The following is an 11,740-nucleotide window of genomic DNA, read 5'->3' on the forward strand; positions in this document are numbered from 1 at the left end:
AGTGGAAAAGCACTGCATGGTTGTGAGCTTCCCATGAACAATCCATAATTACAACGAAGCAAAATGCAGTGCAACTCTTCATGAATTTTTGATGAACAGTTAATTCAGCGTCCGTAGAATGCACAAGGTAACAGGATACAGGAAATGCTGCTATTTCCTTCTCCTTTCCCATTACCTCCCATAACCCAGATAGAAGACCACAATGTGTTTAAGACAGACCAATTTATTACATTAAAAAAGCAAAACAGAAACAGAGTGCAAAAACACCAACTCACCTATGCATGAACCAAGCCAGTCTACGTACAACTGCTAAACCAATATGGACACAGCAGCGTTCAGAGAAACATCACAGCTGGACTCTCAGAATCTCTTCTGACGTTAAGCTCAGGTTGCCCAGAAAGGGCCTGCAATAGCGGCCAACATTACAAGGTCCTCCTGCACTGCTGCTGCCAGACGAGGAGGCTGGGAGAGCACAGAGGCACAAACACCCTCATTCTCATTTGCAAGAGCATCTCAAGAGAACCAATGCAATCACGCAGCCACAAAACACAGCACAAAGGAACGGCCCACGGTGCCACAGGCAGCCCTGGCTCTGCACACCAGCCACCCCCTGGCCCTGCTCCTGCCATGGGATCTTAGGAGACCAAAGCAGACTGCAGGGGTGCGAGGGCCACGCAGGACTTCAAAGTGCCAATCTGTATCAGGATTGCCCTAAATACACCCAGCTACCTTAGAGTGTTATTTATTTCCTGCATAAAATCACCTTCCCTTCTGTCTGTCAGATTTTGAATGACTACTGCCAAGGAAACAAGCTCATCTGATTGTGCACAACTATTTCACTTAAAAATAACTGCCAACGCTGCCGGTCCATGGGCTAAAATTACGGCTGCAGTTTCTTCTACTACAACCCTCCTATTTTTAGAGGTTTCTAGCTAAGACTTCAGAGAAACTGCTTCCATAATAGGAATTCAGTACACACGAGCAGATTAAAAATACATTGTTTTATACATATAAATAAATACATTAAACACACGTGTCTGCGTGCACAGCCTCATTCATCTAAAGAACCTCAACAACGACAGAAATTAACAATTAACAAGAAGGGGAAAAGCACTCACCAAAAAGCACTCAGCAGATCTGCGTTCAGCAGTGCAGCTGAGCACATAGAAACGCTGTGACATTTTGTCATTTTGATTAAAACAAGAGGCTAAAATCTGATGTACAGCAGAGTGCACATCCAGCAAAGCGTTCACATGGCTATCTCAGCATGGGACACAATGAGTGAAAAAAAATAATGACCGTGTGCCTCAGGAATTGAATCTGCCTCAGTACTCTGCACTGATCTTTGACACACAGTCAGATTTCTCCATTTATTCTCCATTTATTACACTGATGTTGGTTTCCACATTAGGCTTCCCTGTTCTAACACCCAGAACTAACATTTTTCAGACTTTCATTGATATGACAGTTTACCAACAGTTGCGAAATATGGATTTCAAATTATTCCATCAATGTTAACAGACCCTAAGAGTTAGGTTTTGCAGTATCAGGCTGTGCCAAAATAGGGTATAAAGGATTTTTAGAGCAAAGAAATCAGCTCAGATTCTAGAAGTGCTCTCTGAGAAGCACTGAGGGACCCAAAAGCACACCAACGTGACGCAGTTCATCACGCTAACCATATTAAAAGAGGCAACATTTTCCACTGACAGACTCACACTACAAAGGCTTCTAAGAAAAACAGAAAACCTTATTGACCAGCCTTCCAGAAAACAATGACAGCACACAGCGCCGGCTCTGACCTCACTTCCTGACACAGAAAAACGCACAGCCTGCACCGCCGCAATGTGGGCCTTCCCCTTCCCAGCCCCGATGCTCCTCCAGCAGCACTGCAGTCATCCTGGAGCTGCTCCAGCTCTGAGCTCCCACCGAGCACAGTGCTCATGGATTCCACCCTGCAGTTGAACTCAGCACCTCCGGGATGGAGCAGGCCTGCTTCGTGCCTCCAGCTCTGCTGTCCGCCAGGGAAACCCCACTGACTTCCATGAGACGTTCTGAAAATGAAATCTCAAACGGTTTCAGCCCGAAAGAGAAAGAAATATGCTATTCCTATGTATGGCTGTACAACAAAAGTTGACTGAAATGAATAGAAGAGACGCTCACTGCATGCTGGGTTTGCAAAGCCCCACTGAGCAACATGTCAGTGTGCAGAACAGAACGAGGTGCCAGCTCAACCTCAGCTCACACCAGCACTGCTGTGTGCACAACAGGAAACTTCCAGCCTGTGCCAGCAGTCCCCCTAAGGACAAACCACAGCTGTAAGCATCCTCCTGCACACAGGCACTGCTTCTGCCTCACTCAGAGCTCTGTGTCAGCAGCCAGCAAACAGCAGCAGCATGTCACCGCATCTGCAGGCATGCTTTGCTTCAGGCAGTGACCACAATCTGATCAGGTTGGACAGGCAATCTCCTGAGGTCCCTTCCACCCTCTGCATTTCCATGGTTCACAGAATATCCCAAGTTGGAAGGGACCCCTGGCTCCACAGAGGACCACCATGCAGTTATCTATATTCAAGGTGCAAAACAACAATAAGTTGTGCATTCTTTGTGTTCTACCATACTACACAAAATTAGGAACATTTCACAGACTGAAAGATAGTGTTTTCATTGGAATGATATCCTCATATTAATGGCATGAGATTATTTATTGTGCAAATGTGCAGCAATGTCATACACAAGTTGCAGGCATCCTGCTATTTCATATTGAAGTACTTTCCCAATGTATTGAAAATGTCTCTTCAAAAGGCTTCCTACTTATCCTAAGAAGGGGAGAGGCTGTAGGCAGAAATGGATCAGCCTCATTCCACTGCCCAGAACAAAACTGAACCTATCCCCAAACAGTCAATATGCATTTCTAGTCCCACACAGAAGGGGATGTAAACACTTCTCATTACAGTAAGTGCTGGATTTAATCTGAGAAAGCTGCTGTTTTAAGGAGCTTATTATTTAAATGGAGATGCTTTTAAGTCGAGTGAGGCTGAGACAGGGAGAACAACGTGCCCAGAGCCACAGAGGGATTCTGATGGGAAGGTGGGTGCTCAGCTCACGGAGGTGCTTCCAGGCCTTCAACTCTTGCAAACCTTGAAATATTTTGATATAAAATCTGCACCAAAGGCTGTTAAACAAGAGCAACGGATGAACAAAATGCCTCCCTGGCATCAGGGTAAGGAACTGTCTCGTCCAAAGATCAGACCTTACTAGTAATTTCAGAAAGCCTTACCCCCCCATCCAAAATGCACACCCCATGTGATTTTGAGGTAGGAAACATTTAGGTTAAAAGACACAAGTTGCCTTCTCCCAGTGTTTTTCAAATAAACAGCTCTAACAAAGTGTTTAAGATATCATCCTGGTCCCAAAATAGTTCCCCTCGGCCACAGGACCACACGTGAGCCATGGAGAGCACTGGTTTACTTTCAGTGAGATTAAGGGAGCGAGAGCCCCAACAGAACCACACTTAACAGAGGCTCAGTTACAATTTTAGCTCTGAAGAGACCACCATCGCTCCATAACAGTCATCTGTTCAAAACTAAATATATGTTTTGATTAAAATGTTGGAAATAATTCATAATGACACCCGAGTGGATTTGGCTGCAGCACCTTGCCCGGAGCCTGGCTCCCAGCCAGGGGGCACCGCAGCCCTGATCCTGAGAACGCTCTTCATGACTTCTCTGACAGCCGTGCTCAGTCACACACCGAACGCCTACGGCTGTGAAAAACCCCATACAATGGATCTAGGTGTACCCTGTGTCATTCTGACCTCGGTACTGCTAGATCTTAGAGGTCCCTTCCAACCCAGGCCGTTCCAATCGCTAGCGGTTTGGCTCCAGGTACGCTCTGCGATGTTAAACCTGCCAACTTGCATTGCAGAACAGTATGAAGCCCCAACAAAATGCCTGCTGCACAGACATGCAGCATGTAGTTTTAGCACACTGCACCAGGTGCTTTCTTTGAGGTACCACAAAGTGAGAACACCTCAACCCCAGCAGTAGTGCAGATGCACCGGTGCAGAACAACTCGTGTCCCTGCTTTGCACCACGATGAAAATAACAGCCACAAAAATAGCAGAGCTGGAAGCCTCCAAAGGGAGGACAGGACAACCTGAAGAGGCTACAGACGTGGCAGCACTACAGAGATGCAAACATTTTCCTGTATTTTCCAGAAAGCCTCACTGTTACCGCAGTGTTGATTCCATCACAGAACACGGAAGCCAGCACCATGCTTTTATCAGCCTGGCTCGTCCTATGACCCGAAGAAATTCTCCCCAGAGGAAAATTCAGATTGAGATGGGAAGCCCTCATGTCACAGCCACCAAATAAAAAAATCCCTAAAACCACAGAAGCAGCAGATCAACAAGGTAGGACACACGGGAACTCTGCCATGAGTGATAGCATCACCTTCCAGCCTCCCCTACCAATCCGGATCAGGTTCCTGATGTCACCGTGCCAAGAAAGCAATAAAAAGAAATCCTCCACCCACTAATAAAAACTATACAAGCAATTGCCCTCAGCACTTACAAACTGCTTTGTGTTCTGGTATGATGGCCCTTGAGGTCTCAGAGCAATGGGGGGAAAGCAGATGCACCACCTGAAGGGAAGGGATGTAAAATATAAAACAGGCAATTGAAAAACAAACTCGTGATCCAAGAGCCGCAAAACCAGAGCATCTTTGAAATGAATAAATTGATTCAAAAAAAGAGAAAGGAAAATCCTGCAAAGGGAACAAATGCAATGACAGCATCCTTACAGGGACTGCGGTGCAGTCATGTAGCAGTGGTGCAAAACAGCTGGAAAACTAAAGGGGTACTTCCCTGCAAACAAAACACACAGCTGTAGAAAGACAACACTCTGCTCCAAAGACCACAGGCTGTGATGTGCCAGAAAACAGGCATCTGTTCCACACCATGGTGACAAGCAGCAAGAGCCCCGGAGAAACCCTTCCCAGTCACCCCAAAGCAAGCCAGGCTTCACAACTAAGTAACTACTGAGCTCCACAGATGAAGCAAAATGTTTAAATCGGTGCCAAGAATGACAAGATGGGAAGTGCAAGTTTCTACAGGAGCTGCATGTGCTCTGAGGTTCTGAATTTCAGGTTAAGTATCTGGAAAACTAAGTATGATTCTTCCCCGTGGGACAAATTTGGTCTTGAGGTGCAGCATAAAGTTGAATCTCTCTTACAGTAACATTTTATTTACCAATCATCTTCACGGGGAAAAAAAGCGTTGTTTCGCAGAACAGAAAAAGAACCCAAAGCTTTTGTGTGTGCAGACAGCCCCACCACAACAGGAACAGGCATATTCCACAGCATCATCCAAGTCCCCTCCGTGAAGAGAGGCACACCTAGATCACAGAGGGCACGAGCACGCTGCCACTTCCAAGCGCTGTGTTTCTGTCTCCCATGGAGGGCAGGTGGAGGCTGCCCTGTCCTGCACACTGCATTTCCAGACACTGAGATGCCCCTGGGTGCCACACAGCCATGGGTGCCAGTGTGCTGTGCCCACAGCATGACAGCATCAAAGCACAGACCTCTGCAGCACCAGAAGGTAACCTAGCGAGCACTGCGGGATGGCAGACACACACACAGTCAGACAGATGGTGTGATACAAACACCAGCTGATCCAAAAGTTATTTCCCAAATGTTCTGCATTCCTAATCCTGACTTTTTTGTTGTTGTTGTTCTCCAGACTGGACTGAGAGGAAGCAATCATTCAGATTACTAAAAACAACAGCCCTACTTCCAGGAAAGGCTCTCTATCACAACACAGGTCAGAGCAGTCAGTTCTCATCTAATCCAACAAGAGAGAAGCAAAAGCAGGACTTACGCCTTCAAGAACAAGGAGGATGAGAAACACTTTGCCTTTGCTTGTACTTTGTACTACAGTTTAAAAGTTTGACACACGAACCAAAAACTTTCTTGCACAACAAGAGAAGTAATTCAGGCTGTAGTGCTTTAGCTGCAGAGCAGATCAGACCAGCCTCGTTTAAACAGGTTATACTTAAACCTAGCGCTAAAACACACCAAGAAATTACTTAAGTTACCACATCTGAGCAGTCTCATGGTAACTGACCACGTGCATTTCTTCAGTCAGTGAAAAATGTGAGGCAAAATGCAAATATGACATCATGCACGTGAGGTTTAAGCGAATGCCCTTCACCCAGCATTTGTGACGGGTCAGCAGCACGCAGAAAGCCTCCAGCACAGCTCACCTGATGCATGCTGGCACTGAAATCAGCTGCTCCTGTACCTGAATTTATTGGTAGATCAGTTGAATTGCAACACCTCTGTGTAAGAGAATGAGTGGAGCCGAGCACAGGTTTGAAGACTCCAGGAATGACCGTTTACATCTATGCTTATTAAGGTTTTTTTCCAAGAAATCTAGGCACTAAAAATCAAAGTGACAGATTAAAATACTCCAAAAGGTTGTCTATGTAATATCTTCCTGAAAACCTGCTTTGTATTTGATTACATCGTTTCCCATCACACTCTATTTTCTATAAGTCAGCTGCCATTCAGGTCTTTCCTTGATCTCTTCTACTGCTTTAGACAACCACGAACCAAACCAGAAAATGGTTCAACTGCTCTTCACAAAGCTGAAAATTCCCTTCTACAAGCAAATGTAATCCACAGGAATCTTCATTAAAAAAAGAAAGCACAAATGGTAGAATTCTAGCCTTCAAGACAAGACAAACATCACACTACTGCTAATTTATCGTGCCAAGTCTCTCTCCCCCGCCCCCCAAAAAAAAAGGTCAATCCCATGGCCTGCCAGTTCCATGAGCTCCAACTCAAACCAACACACCTAAGCAGTGCCATCCAGTCGGTCACTCAGTGGTATGCTGCCACTCTCTTGAACTGTTTTCTCTACAGGAAATGCCTTTGCTAAAAACAGAATTTACTTTCTTTATACGAAGGCTGATTATGCAAGTCTCATTAAGACGAAAATTCCAGCTGGGGGAAGGAGAGTGAGATTAATGCCAAAATAAAGATAAGGTTGCTACAGTATAAAACCAATAACTTTTATCTAGAAATACTGAGCTTCCTCCTACTTCAAGAGCCCCATCAGTTCTTGCTTCTCTAACCCGTTTCTCATTTGATAGTAAGTTTCAAACAAAACAAAAGCAGAGAAGAGAATCCTAAGCTCAGAAGTTTCTCAAATATTTACATATTATTTCACCTTAACACACGAGAGACTTACAAAAGAAACGTCTCAAAAGATCTGGGAGAACAGCAAATTATGGCTAATTACCGTTGACACTCTCCTGACTTGAAGCTGCTCCTGTTGATAGATGCGCACGGTCACTGCCTGCTGCAGTAGGAGCAAAGTGCTGTGCTGTCCCTCAGCCTTCCTTCTGCGGACAAGGAAAAAGAAAGAGTGATTTTCTTCTTGGAAACTGGCATGCACAGTCTTAAGGAAAAAAAAAAAAAAAAAAATCATGCAGAAAATAGCTTGTATTGAATAAGCTGCTGGAAAACAGCCAGAGAGATAAACTCTACCAGGATCTGCAAATAAGACTCAAGGAAGACTCCAGTGTCAAAATACCTTACACAGCCTTCTTGCATCCATTCAGCACATACAGAATGCAAAGCCTGACAACTGTGTAAACATACTGCACATACATTTATTGCAGTGTCAGCCATAGCTATGATCTCATTAGTGAAAAGGAACTTGAATGCAGTGAAGACAGCTCTCGTACACGGTACGTTCTCTGCAATAAGTACAACGTTGTCTGCCCACTGCTCTATTCTTCCATATGACAGTAATGAGGGGAAAATCAATTTCCTAACAGTACATAAATATATCCAGGTTGAAATTACCAGGAACGTACTTGTCCTCTGGTAAGGAACACTGAAAGCAGAGCAGTTACGCAGCCTGGGGAAGGTGGTCATAGCTCTGTGATGGGACAGCACAGCTTTGTTCCAGGAACTGTCCCACCAAAGCTGCTCCACCAGAAGATGCTGAGAACACCTTCAGCATGCACCAAAGCCGTTCAAGAAATCACATTTAACAATGTGAAAGCCACCACCTTTCTCAAGGCGCTGGATTGAGTACCAAATTCCAGTTCTGTCTGCACACTGATGAATAAGAATTGCCCTGTTTTGGCTCTCCAAGATTACAACAACCCCAAAACATTGACCAGTTCCCAATATGCTTTTCCCAAAGCCAGGGCACAGGCCCCCGCTTTCTGGCTAGCTTTGCAGGAGGCAGACAGAAGCCCCTCCTGCAGACACAGCAGCTCCTTTGTTGCTCCCACCAGAAAGGTGATCTTGGCTCGAAGCCGCAGACGTCGCTGAGGTCGCAGCCTCATCATGTCCTCCTGAACTACTTTTCGTGAGATATGAGCATAAAAGCACAAAGCGCCAGGCCTCAGTGCTGGAAAAGCCTATCTTGAGCAAACTGAGGCATTTTTCCACATCAATCAGATATTGGGAACAATAGCAGATTTACATTAAGATTGAAACGGACGAAGGGCGCTGCGCCAGCGGTCTGTCCCTGCCGGTCGATACACAGAAAGGATTGTGTTAGCACCACTGAAAGAATAAATTATCGCTGCTTTTACAATAAGCTCTTCAAGAATGCAATAAAGAGTTCAGTGTGTGCTCCTCACTCAGGAATCCAAAACTTTTCAGTGAAGGTCTGGCGTGCAGCAAAGATAACAGCTGAAAACCAACCATCTTGACCTTGGTAAGCTTCATGACAACTTGCTAAAAACAGGTGAAAAAAATTAAAAGGTTACTTCTGTGATATTCATCAGCCTTGAAACGGGAGCAGCGAGCAGCCACGGTTCTGAATGCCAGCAGCTCAGAGTGGATCGTTCTGAGATGCAGCACAGTTAGAAGTGAGAGACGCCGCTTTCACTTCAGCTCTCCTGTCTGTTGCAGTATTACTAATATTGAGGCTTTCTCATCTGCTTTCAGAGGTGAACTTAAAATTTTTCTGTGTTTTAATGAAATCGCGATAGGAAAATAAGAGAATGTACAACGAAGGCATTCTTACAATGCTCGGCATCAAAGTCAAGAGCCAGTATGATGCCTTGTAGAGTCACAGCATCACTCAGTTTGGAGAAGTCCTTTCAGATCCCAATTCCAGCCCACCCCACCATGCCCATCCCCACAGTTCTGGGACACCTCAGGGAGCGACCCACTGCTCCCTGTGCAGCTGTGCTGTGCACCACTGCTGTAGGAATGCCTTCCCTGCTGTCTGTTTTCTTAAAAGCAACAAGTGTACGTCTGGAGTTTGATGAGAGGCCTTTGAAGTTGGGCAAATCACAGGTCATCAAACACGAGCACCGGCTCCAGCCTCCCAACTTTGAACACGTATTTCAATTTGCACCAAACTCACCCGGAGGGATTTCCAAAAGGCTTTCCACCACAGGTGTACAAACATACACACAAACGCAGTGCTGGTGCAGCAGTCCTGGGGCTCACCAACATCAGGTACACATTGTGAGCAGAGAGCTACAACTTCCACTGGCCACGCAATACAGGTGAAGTCTTATTTTAAGGACCAAACCTTTTCTAAAATTAAATATAAAAGAGCCTTGGCAAGGGTGTGACAATCCACACAAGTCAACAAGATGCAAACACTGGCCTCCAAAAACACCCAAACGAAGAACCATCTAAATGTTACATGGAACATTTGTGTTCAACTTGGTTGCAAACTTGGTTTCTGCACAGCATCAAAGCAGGATGCACTTTGTGACAGAGGGCTGTGGCAGGAAGCAGATTTGTGCAGATCCATTATCGTTATTCTCTGAAGGTGAACACACCAGGAATGATGGTTTGACACCATTCTAACAATTGAGTCTTCAAAGCTGCCGGCAGCTGTAATGCTCTAGTAATGTTAACTACTGTGTTTTATGAACAAAAGTGACCTACCCCAGAATAGCAGCGTGCATCTGTGTGGACACCTGGGAAGCTGAAATGATTCCATCCCGCTGCCTGTGTGATGTTTAATTAGAGGTAAGGCCAAGTTTATCCAAAATCTGCAGCAGCTCTCCTGAGCCCATCAGTGATCAATATGCACCTTGCAGGAGATTCCCGAGACAGACAGCACAAGTCCCGTTTGCTCACAGACTGCTGTGTTAAAAATCACACACTGAGACCCAACAAACAGCAGGTTGCTTTCAACTCAGCTGCACGGAACACGAGATTTATTTGATCCCAGCTAACAATAAATTATTCCCAGACAACAGCAGCATTCTGAAACTTTCAGGAGTTCGGAGCACAGTAAAGTAACCAGACCTAAAAGAGAGGACAGCGTAACAGCTGGCTGCTTTTCAGCATGCATCATTACACACAGAGCCTTGAGAAAGTCAACATCTTTCCCACTTTACCACCTTATCCTTTTTCACATATCAGCTACATAAGAGAGGAAAAAAGAACACAAGCGTGAGGTTTTCCTTTCTCCTCACAAGGATCCTGACCAAAATGCAGAGTACTCTCTTCTATGCTGGATGCTAACTCCAAGGACAGCTTATTGGCTTAAAACACAGAGAGGATGCTTCCCTGGTTAAAATGCTAATCTGAGTCTCAGGAAATCTAGATTCAATTCCCTGCCTGACCACACACTTCCTGCGTGACCTTGGGCCATAAATATTTCTGTGCCTCAGTCTTTCCATCTGGAACTGGGGTAGGATTTCCCTATCCAACTAAATTTTGTAATGATAAATATATTAAAAGGGCACAAGGAACTGGACGATACAGAGACACAAACCGGGCTGTTATCTGCAGAAGCACTGTGGTGATGCTCACAAGGAGATATCTGGTGAAGCACAGAAGGACCGACAGCATTATAAACCAGCACAGGACAGCAGAGATGCAAAACATTCAAGGAATGGCCAGAAACTGAAGCAGTAGGCTTACAGCACCCCAGGTAGGAAAATAACTTTGTGGAAAGTTTCCACCATTCTAACACAAGGTCTGAGCAGCAAGCTTTAAACACGAGACTCGAAAAGCAGCACGGACGGAGCAGATCCACCTGCCAGCTTCTGTGGAGAGGTTACAGCAGAGCAGGGCTGCGGGGCCACGCGGACCATCCCGTGTGCTTCCAAACAGCCCGTACAGCCCTCGGGAGGCACTCAGCGGGACGGCGTCGATCACAGAAGGGTCCGCACTTCACCGCCGCCCCCAGAGCCGAGAGGGGCAAAACGGGACGGGGGGAGGGAGAGGGACGGGCACCGGCACGGAGCGGTGACAGCGCTGACCTCCCACTGCCCCGACCCCGCCGCGCTGGGGGAGGTGTCTGAGCCGGAGCGGCGAAGGGGAACAGGCAGAAGGCGACGTGGCATTCGCAGGCAGCGGCTCCGCTGCGGGGAGGGAGAACGGGAGGGGGGGGGGGGGGGGCGGGAGTGAGGAGGGGAGAACGGCTTCAGCGCTGCCCGAGGAAATAATAGGGAAGAAATAAATAAAAAATAAAGAGAGGGAAAAGGAAGGAGGGGGAAAGGGAGGATTTGAGGCGGGAGGGGGGAAGAGAAAGTGCGGGGAGCGCGTTGGCAACGGCACCATCCGGGGGGCACCGCGGGGCGCGCCGACAGACACAAAGCCGGCACTGCGGGGCACAGCCGGGCTCTGCCGGGCACTGCGGGGCGTTGCGGAGCACTGCGGGCATTGCTGGGCTCCGCCGCCCCCGCCCCTCCAGGCGCCCCCCTTCCCCTCCGCCCGTCCCACACCTGCCCCAACCCCCCCCC

General features: G+C 46.8%; 1 protein-coding gene across 3 annotated transcripts in view; it reads right to left on the reverse strand.

Annotated features, from left to right (window-relative positions):
• LOC122163623 (fibronectin type-III domain-containing protein 3a-like) overlaps positions 1-11,740 on the reverse strand; it is a 37,198-nt gene that overhangs the window by 25,082 nt on the left and 376 nt on the right. For 2 of the 3 annotated variants that reach the window (XM_042824988.1, XM_042824987.1), the window contains exon 2: positions 7,300-7,402. The exons of the other annotated variant lie outside the window; for it this stretch is intronic. The gene's annotated coding sequence lies outside the window, so the exon portion shown is untranslated. The remainder of the gene's footprint in view (positions 1-7,299; positions 7,403-11,740) is intronic. 3 annotated transcript variants of the gene reach the window in all.

The sequence above is a fragment of the Centrocercus urophasianus genome, unplaced genomic scaffold (genome assembly GCF_019232065.1).
Source record: "Centrocercus urophasianus isolate 14NV4802_14NV808 unplaced genomic scaffold, USGS_Curo_1.0 seq_24, whole genome shotgun sequence".
Lineage (NCBI taxonomy): Eukaryota > Metazoa > Chordata > Aves > Galliformes > Phasianidae > Centrocercus > Centrocercus urophasianus.